Source organism: Rutidosis leptorrhynchoides, chromosome 1, assembly GCF_046630445.1.
Source record: "Rutidosis leptorrhynchoides isolate AG116_Rl617_1_P2 chromosome 1, CSIRO_AGI_Rlap_v1, whole genome shotgun sequence".
NCBI classification, from domain to species: Eukaryota; Viridiplantae; Streptophyta; class Magnoliopsida; order Asterales; family Asteraceae; genus Rutidosis; species Rutidosis leptorrhynchoides.
In genome coordinates this window covers 198828847-198847880 of record NC_092333.1, presented here as the reverse complement: position 1 = coordinate 198847880, position 19034 = coordinate 198828847, and positions in this window count along the sequence as shown.

The window sequence follows — 19034 nt, the reverse complement described above, 5'->3', positions numbered from 1 at the left end:
CAAAGACTGCATTCATTTTAAAACAAACCATAACCTTTATTTAATCAATAAAGGTTTAAAAAGCTTTACGTAGATTATCAAATAATGATAATCTAAAATATCCTGTTTACACACGACCATTACATAATGGTTTACAATACAAATATGTTACAACAAAATAAGTTTCTTGAATGCAGTTTTTACACAATATCATACAAGCATGGACTCCAAATCTCGTCCTTATTTAAGTATGCGACAGCGGAAGCTCTTAATAATCACCTGAGAATATACATGCTTAAAACGTCAACAAAAATGTTGGTGAGTTATAGGTTTAACCTATATATATCAAATCATAATAATAGACCACAAGATTTCATATTTCAATACACATCCCATACATAGAGATAAAAATCATTCATATGGTGAACACCTGGTAACCGACATTAACAAGATGCATATATAAGAATATCCCCATCATTCCGGGACACCCTTCGGATATGATATAAATTTCGAAGTACTAAAGCATCCGATACTTTGGATGGGGCTTGTTGGGCCCGATAGATCTATCTTTAGGATTCGCGTCAATTAGGGTGTCTGTTCCCTAATTCTTAGATTACCAGACTTAATAAAAAGGGGCATATTCGATTTCGATAATTCAACCATAGAATGTAGTTTCACGTACTTGTGTCTATTTTGTAAATCATTTATAAAACATGCATGTATTCTCATCCCAAAAATATTAGATTTTAAAAGTGGGACTATAACTCACTTTCACAGATTTTTACTTCGTCGGGAAGTAAGACTTGGCCACTGGTTGATTCACGAACCTATAACAATATATACATATATATCAAAGTATGTTCAAAATATATTTACAACACTCTTAATATATTTTGATGTTTTAAGTTTATTAAGTCAGCTGTCCTCGTTAGTAACCTACAACTAGTTGTCCACAGTTAGATGTACAGAAATAAATCGATAAATATTATCTTGAATCAATCCACGACCCAGTGTATACGTATCTCAGTATTGATCACAACTCAAACTATATATATTTTGGAATCAACCTCAACCCTGTATAGCTAACTCCAACATTCACATATAGAGTGTCTATGGTTGTTCCGAAATATATATAGATGTGTCGACATGATAGGTCGAAACATTGTATACGTGTCTATGGTATCTCAAGATTACATAATATACAATACAAGTTGATTAAGTTATGGTTGGAATAGATTTGTTACCAATTTTCACGTAGCTAAAATGAGAAAAATTATCCAATCTTGTTTTACCCATAACTTCTTCATTTTAAATCCGTTTTGAGTGAATCAAATTGCTATGGTTTCATATTGAACTCTATTTTATGAATCTAAACATAAAAAGTATAGGTTTATAGTCGGAAAAATAAGTTACAAGTCGTTTTTGTAAAGGTAGTCATTTCAGTCGAAAGAACGACGTCTAGATGACCATTTTAGAAAACATACTTCCACTTTGAGTTTAACCATAATTTTTGGATATAGTTTCATGTTCATAATAAAAATCATTTTCTCAGAATAACAACTTTTAAATCAAAGTTTATCATAGTTTTTAATTAACTAACCCAAAACAGCCCGCGGTGTTACTACGACGGCGTAAATCCGATTTTACGGTGTTTTTCGTGTTTCCAGGTTTTAAATAATTAAGTTAGCATATAATATAGATATAGAACATGTGTTTAGATGATTTTAAAAGTCAAGTTAGAAGGATTAACTTTTGTTTGCGAACAAGTTTAGAATTAACTAAACTATGTTCTAGTGATTACAAGTTTAAACATTCGAATAAGATAGCTTTATATGTATGAATCGAATGATGTTATGAACATCATTACTACCTTAAGTTCCTTGGATAAACCTACTGGAAAAGAGAAAAATGGATCTAGCTTCAACGGATCCTTGGATGGCTCGAAGTTCTTGAAGCAGAATCATGACACGAAAACAAGTTCAAGTAAGATCATCACTTGAAATAAGATTGTTATAGTTATAGAAATTGAACCAAAGTTTGAATATGATTATTACCTTGTATTAAAATGATAACCTACTGTAAGAAACAAAGATTTCTTGAGGTTGGATGATCACCTTACAAGATTGGAAGTGAGCTAGCAAACTTGAAAGTATTCTTGATTTTTTGTAACTAGAATTTGTAAAATATATGAAGAACACTTAGAACTTGAAGATAGAACTTGAGAGAGATCAATTAGATGAAGAAAATTGAAGAATGAAAGTGTTTGTAGGTGTTTTTGGTCGTTGGTGTATGGATTAGATATAAAGGATATGTAATTTTGTTTTTATGTAAATAAGTCATGAATGATTACTCATATTTTTGTAATTTTATGAGATATTTCATGCTAGTTGCCAAATGATGGTTCCCACATGTGTTAGGTGACTCACATGGGCTGCTAAGAGCTGATCATTGGAGTGTATATACCAATAGTACATACATCTAAAAGCTGTGTATTGTACGAGTACGAATACGGGTGCATACGAGTAGAATTGTTGATGAAACTGAACGAGGATGTAATTGTAAGCATTTTTGTTAAGTAGAAGTATTTTGATAAGTGTATTGAAGTCTTTCAAAAGTGTATAAATACATATTAAAACACTACATGTGTATACATTTTAACTGAGTCGTTAACTCATCGTTAGTCGTTACATGTAAGTGTTGTTTTGAAACCTTTAGGTTAACGATCTTGTTAAATGTTGTTAACCCAATGTTTATAATATCAAATGAGATTTTAAATTAATATATTATCATGATATTATCATGTATGAATATCTCTTAATATGATATATATACATTAAATGTCTTTACAACGATAATCGTTACATATATGTCTCGTTTAAAAATCATTAAGTTAGTAGTTTTGTTTTTACATATGTAGTTCATTGTTAATATACTTAATGATATGTTTACTTATCATAGTATCATGTTAACTATATATATATATCCATATATATGTCATCATATAGTTTTTACAAGTTTTAACGTTCGTGAATCACCGGTCAACTTGGGTGGTCAATTGTCTATATGAAACCTATTTCAATTAATCAAGTCTTAACAAGTTTGATTGCTTAACATGTTGGAAACATTTAATCATGTAAATATCAATCTCAATTAATATATATAAACATGGAAAAGTTCGGGTCACTACAGTACCTACCCGTTAAATAAATTTTGTCCCGAAATTTTAAGCTGTTGAAGGTGTTGACGAATCTTCTGGAAATAGATGCGGGTATTTCTTCTTCATCTGATCTTCACGCTCCCAGGTGAACTCGGGTCCTCTACGAGCATTCCATCGAACCTTAACAATTGGTATCTTGTTTTGCTTAAGTCTTTTAACCTCACGATCCATTATTTCGACGGGTTCATCGATGAATTGAAGTTTTTCGTTGATTTGGATTTCATCTAACGGAATAGTGAGATCTTCTTTAGCAAAACATTTCTTTAAATTCGAGACGTGGAAAGTGTTATGTACAGCCGCGAGTTGTTGAGGTAACTCAAGTCGGTAAGCTACTGGTCCGACACGATCAATAATCTTGAATGGTCCAATATACCTTGGATTTAATTTCCCTCGTTTACCAAATCGAACAACGCCTTTCCAAGGTGCAACTTTAAGCATGACCATCTCTCCAATTTCAAATTCTATATCTTTTCTTTTAATGTCAGCGTAGCTCTTTTGTCGACTTTGGCGGTTTTCAACCGTTGTTGAATTTGGATGATCTTCTCGGTAGTTTCTTGTATAATCTCCGGACCCGTAATCTGTCTATCCCCCACTTCACTCCAACAAATCGGAGACCTGCACTTTCTACCATAAAGTGCTTCAAACGGCGCCATCTCAATGCTTGAATGGTAGCTGTTGTTGTAGGAAAATTCTGCTAATGGTAGATGTCGATCCCAATTGTTTCCGAAATCAATAACACATGCTCGTAGCATGTCTTCAAGCGTTTGTATCGTCCTTTCGCTCTGCCCATCAGTTTGTGGATGATAGGCAGTACTCATGTCTAGACGAGTTCCTAATGCTTGCTGTAATGTCTGCCAGAATCTTGAAATAAATCTGCCATCCCTATCAGAGATAATAGAGATTGGTATTCCATGTCTGGAGATGACTTCCTTCAAATACAGTCGTGCTAACTTCTCCATCTTGTCATATTCTCTTATTGGCAGGAAGTGTGCTGATTTGGTGAGACGATCAACTATTACCCAAATAGTATCAAAACCACTTGCAGTCCTTGGCAATTTAGTGATGAAATCCATGGTAATGTTTTCCCATTTCCATTCTGGGATTTCGGGTTGTTGAAGTAGACCTGATGGTTTCTGATGCTCAGCTTTGACCTTAGAACACGTCAAACATTCTCCTACGTATTTAGCAACATCGGCTTTCATACCCGGCCACCAAAAATGTTTCTTGAGATCCTTGTACATCTTCCCCATTCCAGGATGTATTGAGTATCTGGTTTTATGAGCTTCTCTAAGTACCATTTCTCTCATATCTCCAAATTTTGGTACCCAAATCCTTTCAGCCCTATACCGGGTTCCGTCTTCCCGAATATTAAGATGCTGCTTTGATCCTTTGGGTATTTCATCCTTTAAATTTCCTTCTTTTAAAACTCCTTGTTGCGCCTCCTTTATTTGAGTAGTAAGGTTATTATGAATCATTATATTCATAGATTTTACTCGAATGGGTTCTCTGTCCTTCCTACTCAAGGCATCGGCTACCACATTTGCCTTTCCCGGGTGGTAACGAATCTCAAAGTCGTAATCATTCAACAATTCAATCCACCTACGCTGCCTCATATTCAGTTGTTTCTGATTAAATATGTGTTGAAGACTTTTGTGGTCGGTATATATAATACTTATGACCCCATATAAGTAGTGCCTCCAAGTCTTTAATGCAAAAACAACCGCGCCTAATTCCAAATCATGCGTCGTATAATTTTGTTCGTGAATCTTCAATTGTCTAGACGCATAAGCAATCACCTTCGTTCGTTGCATTAATACACAACCGAGACCTTGCTTTGATGCGTCACAATAAATCACAAAATCATCATTCCCTTCAGGCAATGACAATATAGGTGCCGTAGTTAGCTTTTTCTTCAATAACTGAAACGCTTTCTCTTGTTCATCATTCCATTCAAATTTCTTCCCTTTATGCGTTAATGCAGTCAAGGGTTTTGCTATTCTGGAAAAGTCTTGGATGAACCTTCTATAGTAACCAGCTAGTCCTAAAAACTGGCGTATGTGTTTCGGAGTTTTCGGGGTTTCCCACTTTTCAACAGTTTCTATCTTTGCCGGATCCACCTTAATACCTTCTTTGTTCACTATGTGACCGAGGAATTGAACTTCTTCCAACCAAAATGCACACTTTGAAAACTTAGCGTACAATTCTTCCTTCCTCAATACTTCTAACACCTTTCTCAAATGTTCACCGTGTTCTTGGTCATTCTTTGAGTAAATAAGTATGTCGTCAATGAAAACAATGACAAACTTGTCAAGGTATGGTCCACACACTCGGTTCATAAGGTCCATGAACACAGCTGGTGCATTAGTTAAACCAAACGGCATGACCATAAACTCGTAATGACCGTAACGTGTTCTGAAAGCAGTCTTTGGAATATCATCTTCTTTCACCCGCATTTGATGATACCCGGAACGTAAGTCAATCTTTGAATAAACAGACGAGCCTTGTAGTTGATCAAATAAGTCATCGATTCTCGGTAGTGGGTAGCGGTTCTTGATGGTAAGTTTGTTCAACTCTCGGTAGTCGATACACAATCTGAATGTACCATCTTTCTTCTTGACAAACAAAACAGGAGCTCCCCACGGTGATGTGCTTGGTCGAATGAAACCACGCTCTAAAAGTTCTTGTAATTGGCTTTGCAGTTCTTTCATCTCGCTGGGTGCGAGTCTGTAAGGAGCACGAGCTATTGGTGCAGCTCCTGGTACAAGATCTATTTGAAATTCAACGGATCGATGTGGGGGTAATCCCGGTAATTCTTTCGGAAATACATCGGGAAATTCTTTTGCAATGGGAACATTATTGATGCTCTTTTCTTCAGTTTGTACTATCTCGACGTGTGCTAGAACAGCATAGCAACCTTTTCTTATTAGTTTTTGTGCCTTCAAATTACTAATAAGATGTAGCTTCGTGTTGCCCTTTTCTCCGTACACTATTAAGGGTTTTCCTTTTTCTCGTATAATGCGAATTGCATTTTTATAACAGACGATCTCTGCTTTCACTTCTTTCAACCAGTCCATACCGATTATCACATCAAAACTCCCTAACTCTACTGGTATCAAATCAATCTTAAATGTTTCGCTAACCAGTTTAATTTCTCGATTCCGACATATATTATCTGCTGAAATTAATTTACCATTTGCTAATTCGAGTAAAAATTTACTATCCAAAGGCGTCAATGAACAACTTAATTTAGCACAAAAATCTCTACTCATATAGCTTCTATCCGCACCCAAATCAAATAAAACGTAAGCAGATTTATTGTCAATAAGAAACGTACCCGTAACAAGCTCCGGGTCTTCCTGTGCCTCTGCAGCATTAATATTGAAAACTCTTCTGCGGCCTTGTCCATTCGTGTTCTCCTGGTTCGGGCAATTTCTAATAATGTGGCCCGGTTTTCCACATTTATAACAAACTACATTGGCATAACTTGCTCCGACACTACTTGCTCCGCCATTACTCGTTCCTACACCATTTGTTCCTTTCGTTCTATTAACCCCTGGTCCGTAGACCTCACACTTCACCGCGCTATGACCATTTCTTTTACACTTGTTGCAAAATTTGGTGCAGAACCCCGAGTGATACTTTTCACACCTTTGGCATAGCTGCTTCTGATTGTTGTTGTTGTTGTTGTTGTTGCGGTTATTATTTTTGTTGGGATGATTGTTGTAGTTGTTGTTGTTGTTGTTGTTGTTGTTGTTGTTGTTGGGCCGTTTGTTGTAGTTGCGATTGATGTTGCGATTGTTGGGATAATTGTTGCGATTATTGTTGTAATTGCTGTTGTTGTTGTATTGGTGATTCTTATCACCGTTTTCCTCCCACTTTCTTTTGACTTGCTTCACATTGGCCTCTTCAGCAGTCTGTTCTTTAATTCTTTCTTCAATCTGGTTCACTAGTTTATGAGCCATTCTACATGCCTGTTGTATGGAGGCGGGCTCGTGTGAACTTATATCTTCTTGGATTCTTTCCGGTAATCCTTTCACAAACGCGTCGATCTTCTCTTCCTCATCTTCGAATGCTCCCGGACACAATAGGCACAATTCTGTGAATCGTCTTTCGTACGTGGTAATATTAAATCCTTGGGTTCGTAACCCTCTAAGTTCTGTCTTGAGCTTATTAACCTCGGTTCTGGGACGGTACTTCTCGTTCATCAAGTGCTTGAATGCTGACCACGGTAGTGCGTAAGCATCATCTTGTCCCACTTGCTCTAGATAGGTATTCCACCATGTTAACGCAGAACCTGTGAAGGTATGCGTAGCGTACTTCACTTTGTCCTCTTCAGTACACTTACTTATGGCAAACACCGATTCGACCTTCTCGGTCCACCGTTTCAATCCGATCGGTCTTTCGGTTCCATCAAATTCCAAAGGTTTGCAGGCAGTGAATTCTTTGTAGGTGCATCCTACACGATTTCCTGTACTGCTAGATCCAAGGTTATTGTTGGTATGTAGCGCAGCCTGTACTGCGGCTATGTTTGAAGCTAGAAAAGTACGGAATTCCTCTTCATTCATATTCACGGTGTGTCGAGTAGTCGGTGCCATTTCCTTCAAAATAGTCAAATGGAACAAGTTAATCATACAGAATATTAAGAGTAGTTAATAGTATTTCGTAGCATAATATGAACTCATTTATAAAAGCTTTTTCTTCATATTAGCGTTTTATAAGTTTAAATTCGGGTAGTACCTACCCGTTAAGTTCATACTTAGTAGCTAATATACAATTCAACTACTACAATTCTATATGAAAAACTGATTATAATAATATTTCGCGTTCAAACTTTTACACAATATTTTACAAACTTACAATACCGCTTATTTTACATATAGCATGAAATATAGCACACAATAAATTTGATACAAGATGGTTGTGAAGATAATTCTAGCTAGTACACAAGTCGTTCAGCAAAGGCAATAAAGACACGTAATTCATACGTCCAGAAACAAGTCATGCATTCTGGTTTTACTAGGATTACTTCCCATCCTTGGTCTTGTGGAACATAACCGTTATGGCCGTTGATAAAACAGCGTGTTGTAACGTCGTCAAAGGGACGAGGGTTACGTAATGTCCAACAGTCCCGTAACAATCTAAAAACCTCATTTCTTACCCCAATTACCGACTCCGTCACTTGTGGGAACGTTTTGTTTAATAGTTGTAGCCCGATGTTCTTGTTCTCACTTTGGTGAGAAGCGAACATTACTAATCCGTAAGCATAACATGCTTCTTTATGTTGCATGTTAGCCGCTTTTTCTAAATCACGAAGTCCTATATTCGGATATACTGAGTCAAAATAATTTCTTAACCCGTTGCGTAAAATAGCATTTGGGTTCCCCGCAATATATGCGTCAAAGTAAACACATCGTAACTTATGGATTTCCCAATGTGATATCCCCCATCTTTCGAACGAAAGCCTTTTATAAACCAAGGCATTCTTGGAACGTTCTTCGAATGTCTTACAAACTGATCTCGCCTTAAATAGTTGTGCCGAAGAATTCTGACCGACTCTAGACAACATTTCATCAATCATGTCTCCGGGTAGGTCTCTTAAAATATTGGGTTGTCTATCCATTTTGTGTTTTTATACTGTAAAATAGACAAGAGTTAGATTCATAAAAAAAATACTTATTAATACAAGCAATTTTTACATATATCATAAAGCATAAGCACACTATATTACATATATTACACCACACGAATACAACTATCTTATTCCGACTTGCTTGTATCTTCTTCTTCGGTTTTGGATCGTTTTGCGAAGTTTCTAGGGATATATGATGTTCCCCTAATACGAGCCGTCGTTGTCCACATTGGTTTAGAAAAACCTGGTGGTTTAGAGGTTCCCGGGTCATTGTTACAACTTAAGGACTTCGGGGGTTGACGATACATATAAAGTTCATCGGGATTGAAATTAGATTTCTCTATTTTTATGCCCTTTCCCTTATTATTTTCTTTTGCCTTTTTAAATTTAGTTGGGGTAATTTCTATAACATCATCGGAATTCTCGTCGGAATCCGATTCATCGGAGAATTTGTAATCCTCCCAATATTTTGCTTCCTTGGCGGAAACACCATTGACCATAATTAACCTTGGTCGGTTGGTTGAGGATTTTCTTTTACTTAACCGTTTTATTATTTCCCCCACCGGTTCTATTTCTTCATCCGGTTCCGATTCTTCTTCCGGTTCCGACTCTTCTTCCGGTTCCTCTTCGGGAACTTGTGAATCAGTCCACGAATCATTCTAATTTACATTTGACTCTTCATTATTATTAGGTGAGTCAATGGGACTTGTTCTAGAGGTAGACATCTATCACATAATATCAAACGCGTTAAGAGATTAATATATCACATAATATTCACATGTTAAAAATATATAGTTTCCAACAAAATTTATTAAGCAATCATTTTTCAAGTAAACACGGTCGAAGTCCAGACTCACTAATGCATCCTAACAAACTCGATAAGACACACTAATGCAAAATTCTGGTTCTCTAAGACCAACGCTCTGATACCAACTGCAATGTCCCGTTCTTATTGATTAAAAACGTTCCATATTAATTGATTTCGTTGCGAGGTTTTGACCTCTATATGAGACGTTTTTCAAAGACTGCATTCATTTTAAAACAAACCATAACCTTTATTTCATCAATAAAGTTTTAAAAAGCTTTACGTAGATTATCAAATAATGATAATCTAAAATATCCAGTTTACACACGACCATTACATAATGGTTTACAATACAAATATGTTACAACAAAATAAGTTTCTTGAATGCAGTTTTTACACAATATCATACAAGCATGGACTCCAAATCTCGTCCTTATTTAAGTATGCGACAGCGGAAGCTCTTAATAATCACCTGAGAATATACATGCTTAAAATGTCAACAAAAATGTTGGTGAGTTATAGGTTTAACCTATATATATCAAATCATAATAATAGACCACAAGATTTCATATTTCAATACACATCCCATACATAGAGATAAAAATCATTCATATGGTGAACACCTGGTAACCGACATTAACAAGATGCATATATAAGAATATCCCCATCATTCCGGGACACCCTTCGGATATGATATAAATTTCGAAGTACTAAAGCATCCGATACTTTGGATGGGGCTTGTTGGGCCCGATAGATCTATCTTTAGGATTCGCGTCAATTAGGGTGTCTGTTCCCTAATTCTTAGATTACCAGACTTAATAAAAAGGGGCATATTCGATTTCGATAATTCAACCATAGAATGTAGTTTCACGTACTTGTGTCTATTTTATAAATCATTTATAAAACATGCATGTATTCTCATCCCAAAAATATTAGATTTTAAAAGTGGGACTATAACTCACTTTCACATATTTTTACTTCGTCGGGAAGTAAGACTTGGCTACTGGTTGATTCACGAACCTATAACAATATATACATATATATCAAAGTATGTTCAAAATATATTTACAACACTCTTAATATATTTTGATGTTTTAAGTTTATTAAGTCAGCTGTCCTCGTTAGTAACCTACAACTAGTTGTCCACAGTTAGATGTACAGAAATAAATCGATAAATATTATCTTGAATCAATCCACGACCCAGTGTATACGTATCTCAGTATTGATCACAACTCAAACTATATATATTTTGGAATCAACCTCAACCCTGTATAGCTAACTCCAACATTCACATATAGAGTGTCGTTGGTTGTTCCGAAATATATATAGATGTGTCGAAATGATAGGTCGAAACATTGTATACGTGTCTATGGTATCTCAAGATTACATAATATACAATACAAGTTGATTAAGTTATGGTTGGAATAGATTTGTTACCAATTTTCACGTAGCTAAAATGAGAAAAATTATCCAATCTTGTTTTACCCATAACTTCTTCATTTTAAATCCGTTTTGAGTGAATTAAATTGCTATGGTTTCATATTGAACTCTATTTTATGAATCTAAACAGAAAAAGTATAGGTTTATAGTCGGAAAAATAAGTTACAAGTCGTTTTTGTAAAGGTAGTCATTTCAGTCGAAAGAACGACGTCTAGATGACCATTTTAGAAAACATACTTCCACTTTGAGTTTAACCATAATTTTTGGATATAGTTTCATGTTCATAATAAAAATCATTTTCTCAGAATAACAACTTTTAAATCAAATTTTATCATAGTTTTTAATTAACTAACCCAAAACAGCCCGCGGTGTTACTACGACGGCGTAAATCCGATTTTACGGTGTTTTTCGTGTTTCCAGGTTTTAAATAATTAAGTTAGCATATCATATAGATATAGAACATGTGTTTAGTTGATTTTAAAAGTCAAGTTAGAAGGATTAACTTTTGTTTGCGAACAAGTTTAGAATTAACTAAACTATGTTCTAGTGATTACAAGTTTAAATATTCGAATAAGATAGCTTTATATGTATGAATCGAATGATGTTATGAACATCATTACTACCTTAAGTTCCTTGGATAAACCTACTGGAAAAGAGAAAAATGGATCTAGCTTCAACGGATCCTTGGATGGCTCGAAGTTCTTGAAGCAGAATCATGACACGAAAACAAGTTCAAGTAAGATCATCACTTGAAATAAGATTGTTATAGTTATAGAAATTGAACCAAATTTTGAATATGATTATTACCTTGTATTAGAATGATAACCTACTGTAAGAAACAAAGATTTCTTGAGGTTGGATGATCACCTTACAAGATTGGAAGTGAGCTAGCAAACTTGAAAGTATTCTTGATTTTTTGTAACTAGAATTTGTAACATATATGAAGAACACTTAGAACTTGAAGATAGAACTTGAGAGAGATCAATTAGATGAAGAAAATTGAAGAATTAAAGTGTTTGTAGGTGTTTTTGGTCGTTGGTGTATGGATTAGATATAAAGGATATGTAATTTTGTTTTTATGTAAATAAGTCATGAATGATTACTCATATTTTTGTAATTTTATGAGATATTTCATGCTAGTTGCCAAATGATGGTTCCCACATGTGTTAGGTGACTCACATGGGCTGCTAAGAGTTGATCATTGGAGTGTATATACCAATAGTACATACATCTAAAAGCTGTGTATTGTACGAGTACGAATACGGGTGCATACGAGTAGAATTGTTGATGAAACTGAACGAGGATGTAATTGTAAGCATTTTTGTTAAGTAGAAGTATTTTGATAAGTGTATTGAAGTCTTTCAAAAGTGTATAAATACATATTAAAACACTACATGTATATACATTTTAACTGAGTCGTTAAGTCATCGTTAGTCGTTACATGTAAGTGTTGTTTTGAAACCTTTAGGTTAACGATCTTGTTAAATGTTGTTAACCCAATGTTTATAATATCAAATGAGATTTTAAATTAATATATTATCATGATATTATCATGTATGAATATCTCTTAATATGATATATATACATTAAATGTCTTTACAACGATAATCGTTACATATATGTCTCGTTTAAAAATCATTAAGTTAGTAGTTTTGTTTTTACATATGTAGTTCATTGTTAATATACTTAATGATATGTTTACTTATCATAGTATCATGTTAACTATATATATATATCCATATATATGTCATCATATAGTTTTTACAAGTTTTAACGTTCGTGAATCACCGGTCAACTTGGGTGGTCAATTGTCTATATGAAACCTATTTCAATTAATCAAGTCTTAACAAGTTTGATTGCTTAACATGTTGGAAACATTTAATCATGTAAATATCAATCTCAATTAATATATATAAACATGGAAAAGTTCGGGTCACTACAAATACCCTGGAGAAGACCGAGTCATCTAGAAAAATATTCTCTTGATATGTTTAGAGATTAGATAGAATGTAAGAGTCGTGTAAATGGCACATGATGACGGTACTGTGAATCATCATGCTTCATTAGAAACTCAGCATGACTTACTGTAATATAATGACGTTGATCAAGTGTCATTATATTATACTAATCCATGCTTCAGTTCCCAACACTACTTCAAAACATTCATATTTTAAACTCGAAGGTTTCATAATTTAGAAACTAACACAGTTTCTTTTATGTTGCAGATATTACGGAGAGATAAATGATCTCAGATAAGAATAGTTGTGAAAATATCTCCAGAAATATGGAGGATATTTATAATAGAACATACGAGAATATCTTAGAATTTCTAATATCAATGGATGATGAAGAAGATTTGTCTGTGAAGGTTTAGAATGAGAAATAAGATGTTTGCTAACGATTTCAGCAGGCACAGAATCATTTGGATTCTTTGAAGGCAACTTATTCTTTGTGATTTGTCCACGGTTTTCTTCATAGTTTCGCATAATCCGCTTTTCGGTACTAAATTTTCTATCGAGCGTTCCTAACACTCCTTTCTTTATCATCAAACTTTTGGCCATTAAGATCATCTACAACATGCTGCTTTGTCAGCATTTTCAAAGTTAACTGATCTGGGTCATCGGTTATCAAACCGAGGTAGTTTCAGGAGAATTGTGTTTTTAGAATGATTAATCGCTGATAGTAATATTGTGGAATATAAAAGGTTCCCCAGTAACAATAAAGAGTACGCATATATATTGCGGTTATAATAAAGTTGTTTCGGATGAAAAGTCGGAGTTGACTTGCTGGAGCTGTGACAAAATTAGCTACTTTGGAAAGGGATTGCAAAACGATCTTCGGTAATAACAATGTCAAAGGAACTAGAACAGATACGTGTCAAACGTTTACTCAGTTTCCGAGGGTTTTTCAGGTGCATAACTATATGCATCAATCTTTTCTTCCGTAGATGAAGTGCGGTTGGTTTATTCTCTCGATTGAGGTGTTTTTAAGAATCATGATAGATTTGAACGCTGATTGTAATCATCGAGATACAATGAGGTTTAAGATGAAATCAAGTGGCAATCTTGAAGAAATGTTTAGTTTCATATGTTATAATTAATATTTTAATTCATTTTAATTGTCCAATGTCATTAGTCCACAGTCGATAGTCCACAGTAACAGTCCAATAATTCATATATAGTTTAATATATAATATACGAATTAATTAATACGTGTCGTGACCCGTATACGTCTCAGACTCGATCACAACTCAAACTATATATATTATTGTAGAATCAACCTTAACCCTGTATAGAGAACTCGATCATTGCTGCATATAGAGTGTCTATGGTGATTCCAAATAATATATATAGATGCGTCGATATGATATGTCAAAACATTGTATACGTGTCCCGATATTTAAAGTGCGTAAAATAATTACAGAAATTAAATGACGATAAATAAAAGTGCGATAATTAAATTGCGATAAATAAACTGCGATAAATAAAATGTAATCAGTTAGCTAGGAACAGTTAGCTGGAACAGTTAGCGTGGATTCTTAACAAAATTTTTCATAGTTAATTTGTTTGTTTCTAACAGATTTTATTTTATCATATGTTTTCTTCATATGCCACTTGTTGGATTCTGGGAAGTCAAAATCCAAATATGAAATTGAATGAAAATGGTTATTCTGCAGTGAACGGATACGTATATCGGTGGTTGTAAGTAGGATAGTAAATGACTGTTGAATCAGCTTCGACGAATGTACAATGTAACTTATTAAGTTGAAATCTAATTATTCCTCAGGTATTACCTACCCGTTAAAAAAAAATTTAACCATTAATATTTTGTACAAAAGAACTTTTAATTACAATCTTTATGAAAACATATATACATATATATTTTCTTCAGATGAAATCATGAATTTAATAAGTTAATATGATATTAATCTCATTTGCTTTTCGGTTTGAGTTAGAATAAGAAATCTCTAAAACTTTTTGAAACCACATATTCTTCGCAGAATATCAATGAAGTTATGGATCAATACTTCATCGTTCATTATTGTTGGTACTCCTTGGTATCTATGGTGCGTATGATGTTGATGTTTGTGGGACAGATTATGATGTCGAGACGTGTGATGCGGATGTTGTTTGTTAGTGGTGATGATGGTGTTGTTGATGTTATTGATGGTGATGCTGATTATACTGCTGGTGCTGCTGCTGGTGTTTGCAACCTTCGCACCATGTTCTCCAAAGCCGTCACGCGAGCGCGAAGTTCGTTAACTTATGCTAGTACACCGGGATGATTGACGGTTGGAGCGAGCGAATGAACAAGATTTGTAATATGGGATAGTATATAATCGTGATGAGATACTCTAGAAATGAGAGAGAAAATGGTGTTTCGAATACGTTCGCCGGTAAGTGCTTCAGGTTCATCGCCTAGAGGGCAATTTGGTGGATGGAATGGATCACCTTCTTCTTGTCTCCAGTGATTTAGTATATTACGAACCCATCCCCATTTCATCCAGAATAGATGATGGGAAATTGGTTGATCCATTCCGGTGACGCTGCTTTCGGAGCCCGAATGGAAATCCATATCGGCATAACTGTCGGAATCTGAAGAATTCGAACTAGATGCGGAATCCATCTTGTATAATGGGAAAAATGAATTTTTGGTATGGAATAGATTATAGGAGTTAGATTTGGTACTCTTCAATATATAATTTACATATGTATATATAATACCAAAATCCCGTAAATTACGGAGAATCTTTGAAAAAATATCAGTCAAAGTTCGCAATAACATATATGCTAAGATAAGAATTCGTCTATACACTATCAATGCAGTAAATGCAGTAAAACGTGTCTAGACTTATGAATGATAAGCAGGTAATTTCCTAAGGATGATAAGCAGATGATTTCCGACTAGAAATGATAAGCAAAACTTTTGACATGTAGACACGGTCGAAGTCCAGACTCATTAATGCATCCTAACAACTACTAGTTAGACACACTAATGCAAGACCTGGTTCGCTACGACCACCGCTCTGATACCAACTGAAATACAGTTGGGGACAACCACCGTCCCACCCAGTGCCTTCCCAGCTAACCGCCTGGTGACCACTGAGTGTACCTCAGATACTGATTTTAGGGCCTGCCTCTCGGCAATTGCCAACCCTCGTAAGGGATCGCAAGGAGTAAGAGCCAATGCTTCGTCACAGGTAACACTGTGAGAACCTCCTTTACGACTAACCCGCCACACATGGACGGCGTTATACCAGCTCTGATACCAACTGAAAAGACCCGTTCATATACATTATAAACGATTCACAATAGTTGATTACATCGCGAGGTATTTGACCTCTATATGATACATTTTACAAACATTGCATTCGTTTTTAAAAGACAAACTTTCTTTACAACGAAAATTGACGGTATGCACACCATTTCATAATATATCCAACTATAATTGACTTAATAATAATCTTGATGAACTCAATGACTCGAATGCAACGTCTTTCAAAATATGCCATGAATGACTCCAAGTAATATCCTTAAAGTGAGCTAATGCACAGCGGAAGATTTCTTTAATACCTGAGAATAAACATGCTTTAAGTGTCAACCAAAAGGTTGGTGAGTTCATAGGTTTATCATAACAATCATTTCAATATATTAATAGACCATAAGATTTCCGTTTATAAATATATGTACACTCGCAAGTGTATTAAAGTATTTTATAAGTTGTAGGCAGCCGGTAACAAGCCTTAACGTTCATGTTTTACCCTCTGAAGTACACCATATCAGGTGTGTTTAAAATAACCTCGAAGTACTAAAGCATCCCATAGTCAGGATGGGGTTTGTCAGGCCCAATAGATCTATCTTTAGGATTCGCGCCTACCATACATAGACAAGTAGTTTAATGTTACCAAGCTAAGGGTATATTTCTGGTTTAAACCCACGTGGAATTAGTTTTAGTACTTGTGCCTATTTCGTAAAACATTTATAAAAACAGCGCATGTATTCTCAGTCCCAAAAATATATAAAAGGGAGCAAATGAAACTCACTTTTGCCTTGAAGGTGTTTAATTCGACTTGGTCTCCGATAGATATCACGAACCTAACCATATATATAATATATCAACATATTTTCTTTTTTAAGTAATCGTTACATATATATATATATATATACTATTAATACTTTTAATATTTTCTTAGTCCGTAGTTAGCAGTCCGTTGTTAGTGGTCCACAATTAGTTGCTTAAATAAAATAAATAAAGACCCCATCGTATTCGTATTGATCAGAATTAATCTCGACCCATGGTACCATGTTGTCAAATGACGTGTTGCGTACATAAAGTACCGTGTTGTCAAATGACGTGTTGCGTACAATCATGAGGTCTTATGATTAATCTTCTCGTGTTGTTTACGGGTGGTCCTGAAATATATAAAATCAAATCATAAGTAATTATATATAAAATATCATATTAATTAGAAAAGATATGATTAATTTACTTTTTCTCCAAATATTTTCGTAGCTAAACTAGCTTCGGATACCCAATCTTGTTTTAGTCGTAGTTTCTTCATTACAACTCCGTTTTTGTTGGTTCAACTTGCCACCTCTTTGGATCGAGTCAAATTTTAAGAATATGAACTGAAAATACCTTAGTTTGTATTCGAAATCATAGGTTATAGGTCAAACTTTGGTGAAACTTATGAAAGTGATCATTTTCCATCATAAAAACAACATTTAATGATCATTTTTCTAAAAATACTTACACTTTGAGTTAAACCATGAAATTTTTATGTGTTAACATATTTATAAGAAATATCATTTTTCCAGAACATGAACTTCCAATTCAAAGTTCAAGATGGTTTTTAATTATCCAACCCAAAACAGCCCCCGGTTGCACTCCGACGACGTAGATTCAGTTTTTAAGATGTTCTTTGTAAAACCAAGTTATATCTTGTTAGGTTAGCATATCATTATGATATATTACAGGTCTTGAAGTATTTTAAAAGTCAAGTTATAAGGATCTATTTATTTTGCGAACAAGTTTGAAATCATTCAAACTATGTTCTTGTTGTTAAAATTTTATACCACAAAATAAGATAGCTATATGAATATGAATTGAATAAGATTATGAACAAGGTTACTACCTCAAGTTACTTGGACAAAGTTACTGCAAAAGATAAGAAATAATCTTGGAATCAAAGAGTGGTGGAGTTAGATCAAAAGGTTGGAAGTAAACTTCTTCAAATGGGTGGTTATTTTGATATGTTCTTGAAAGAGTTTTCTTATGGTGTTTAAGGCTTGTAATTGAAGCTAAATGATGGGAAAAATGCTTAGAGATGATCAAGTATGAAGTTAGGAGTATTTTGAGAGAGAAATGAGGGTGTAGATATGAGAAAATGGAGTGAAGAAATGGTGTTCATTTATAAAAACGTTTTTAGTTTATAAAGAAAGAAAAGGATACCTAATTTTGTTTTCTTACTAATAATTCATACTACTTGACAAATCCTAGTTACCTCATATCTAGGGCAGTAATAATGTTGATTAGGATGTTGATTTGATGTGTATATACCAATAGTAAATACGTGTAGAAGCTGGGTATGATATGGGTACATATACCCTAGATATACGTATAGAAATCTTGAGGAAACGGAACGAGAATTTAAATATAGCTATCTTTTGTGAATATATTTATATTGTTTTATGTATTTAAGTCCTTAAAAAGTGATTAAATACTTTATATATATGATACGTGTATAAGCATTATATATTATAAGTATATATATCAAAGAATGTTACGTATAGTTATCGTTTTGAAAACTTAAGTTAGTAGTTTCAAAATATACTTATAACTCATTGTCATTAGTACACAATGAGATGTTAAACCATCCTTAGATCATGTTAAATATATATAAATACATATATATACACAAACGTATAATTATCGTATGTTATATAGTTCGTGATATCATCGGT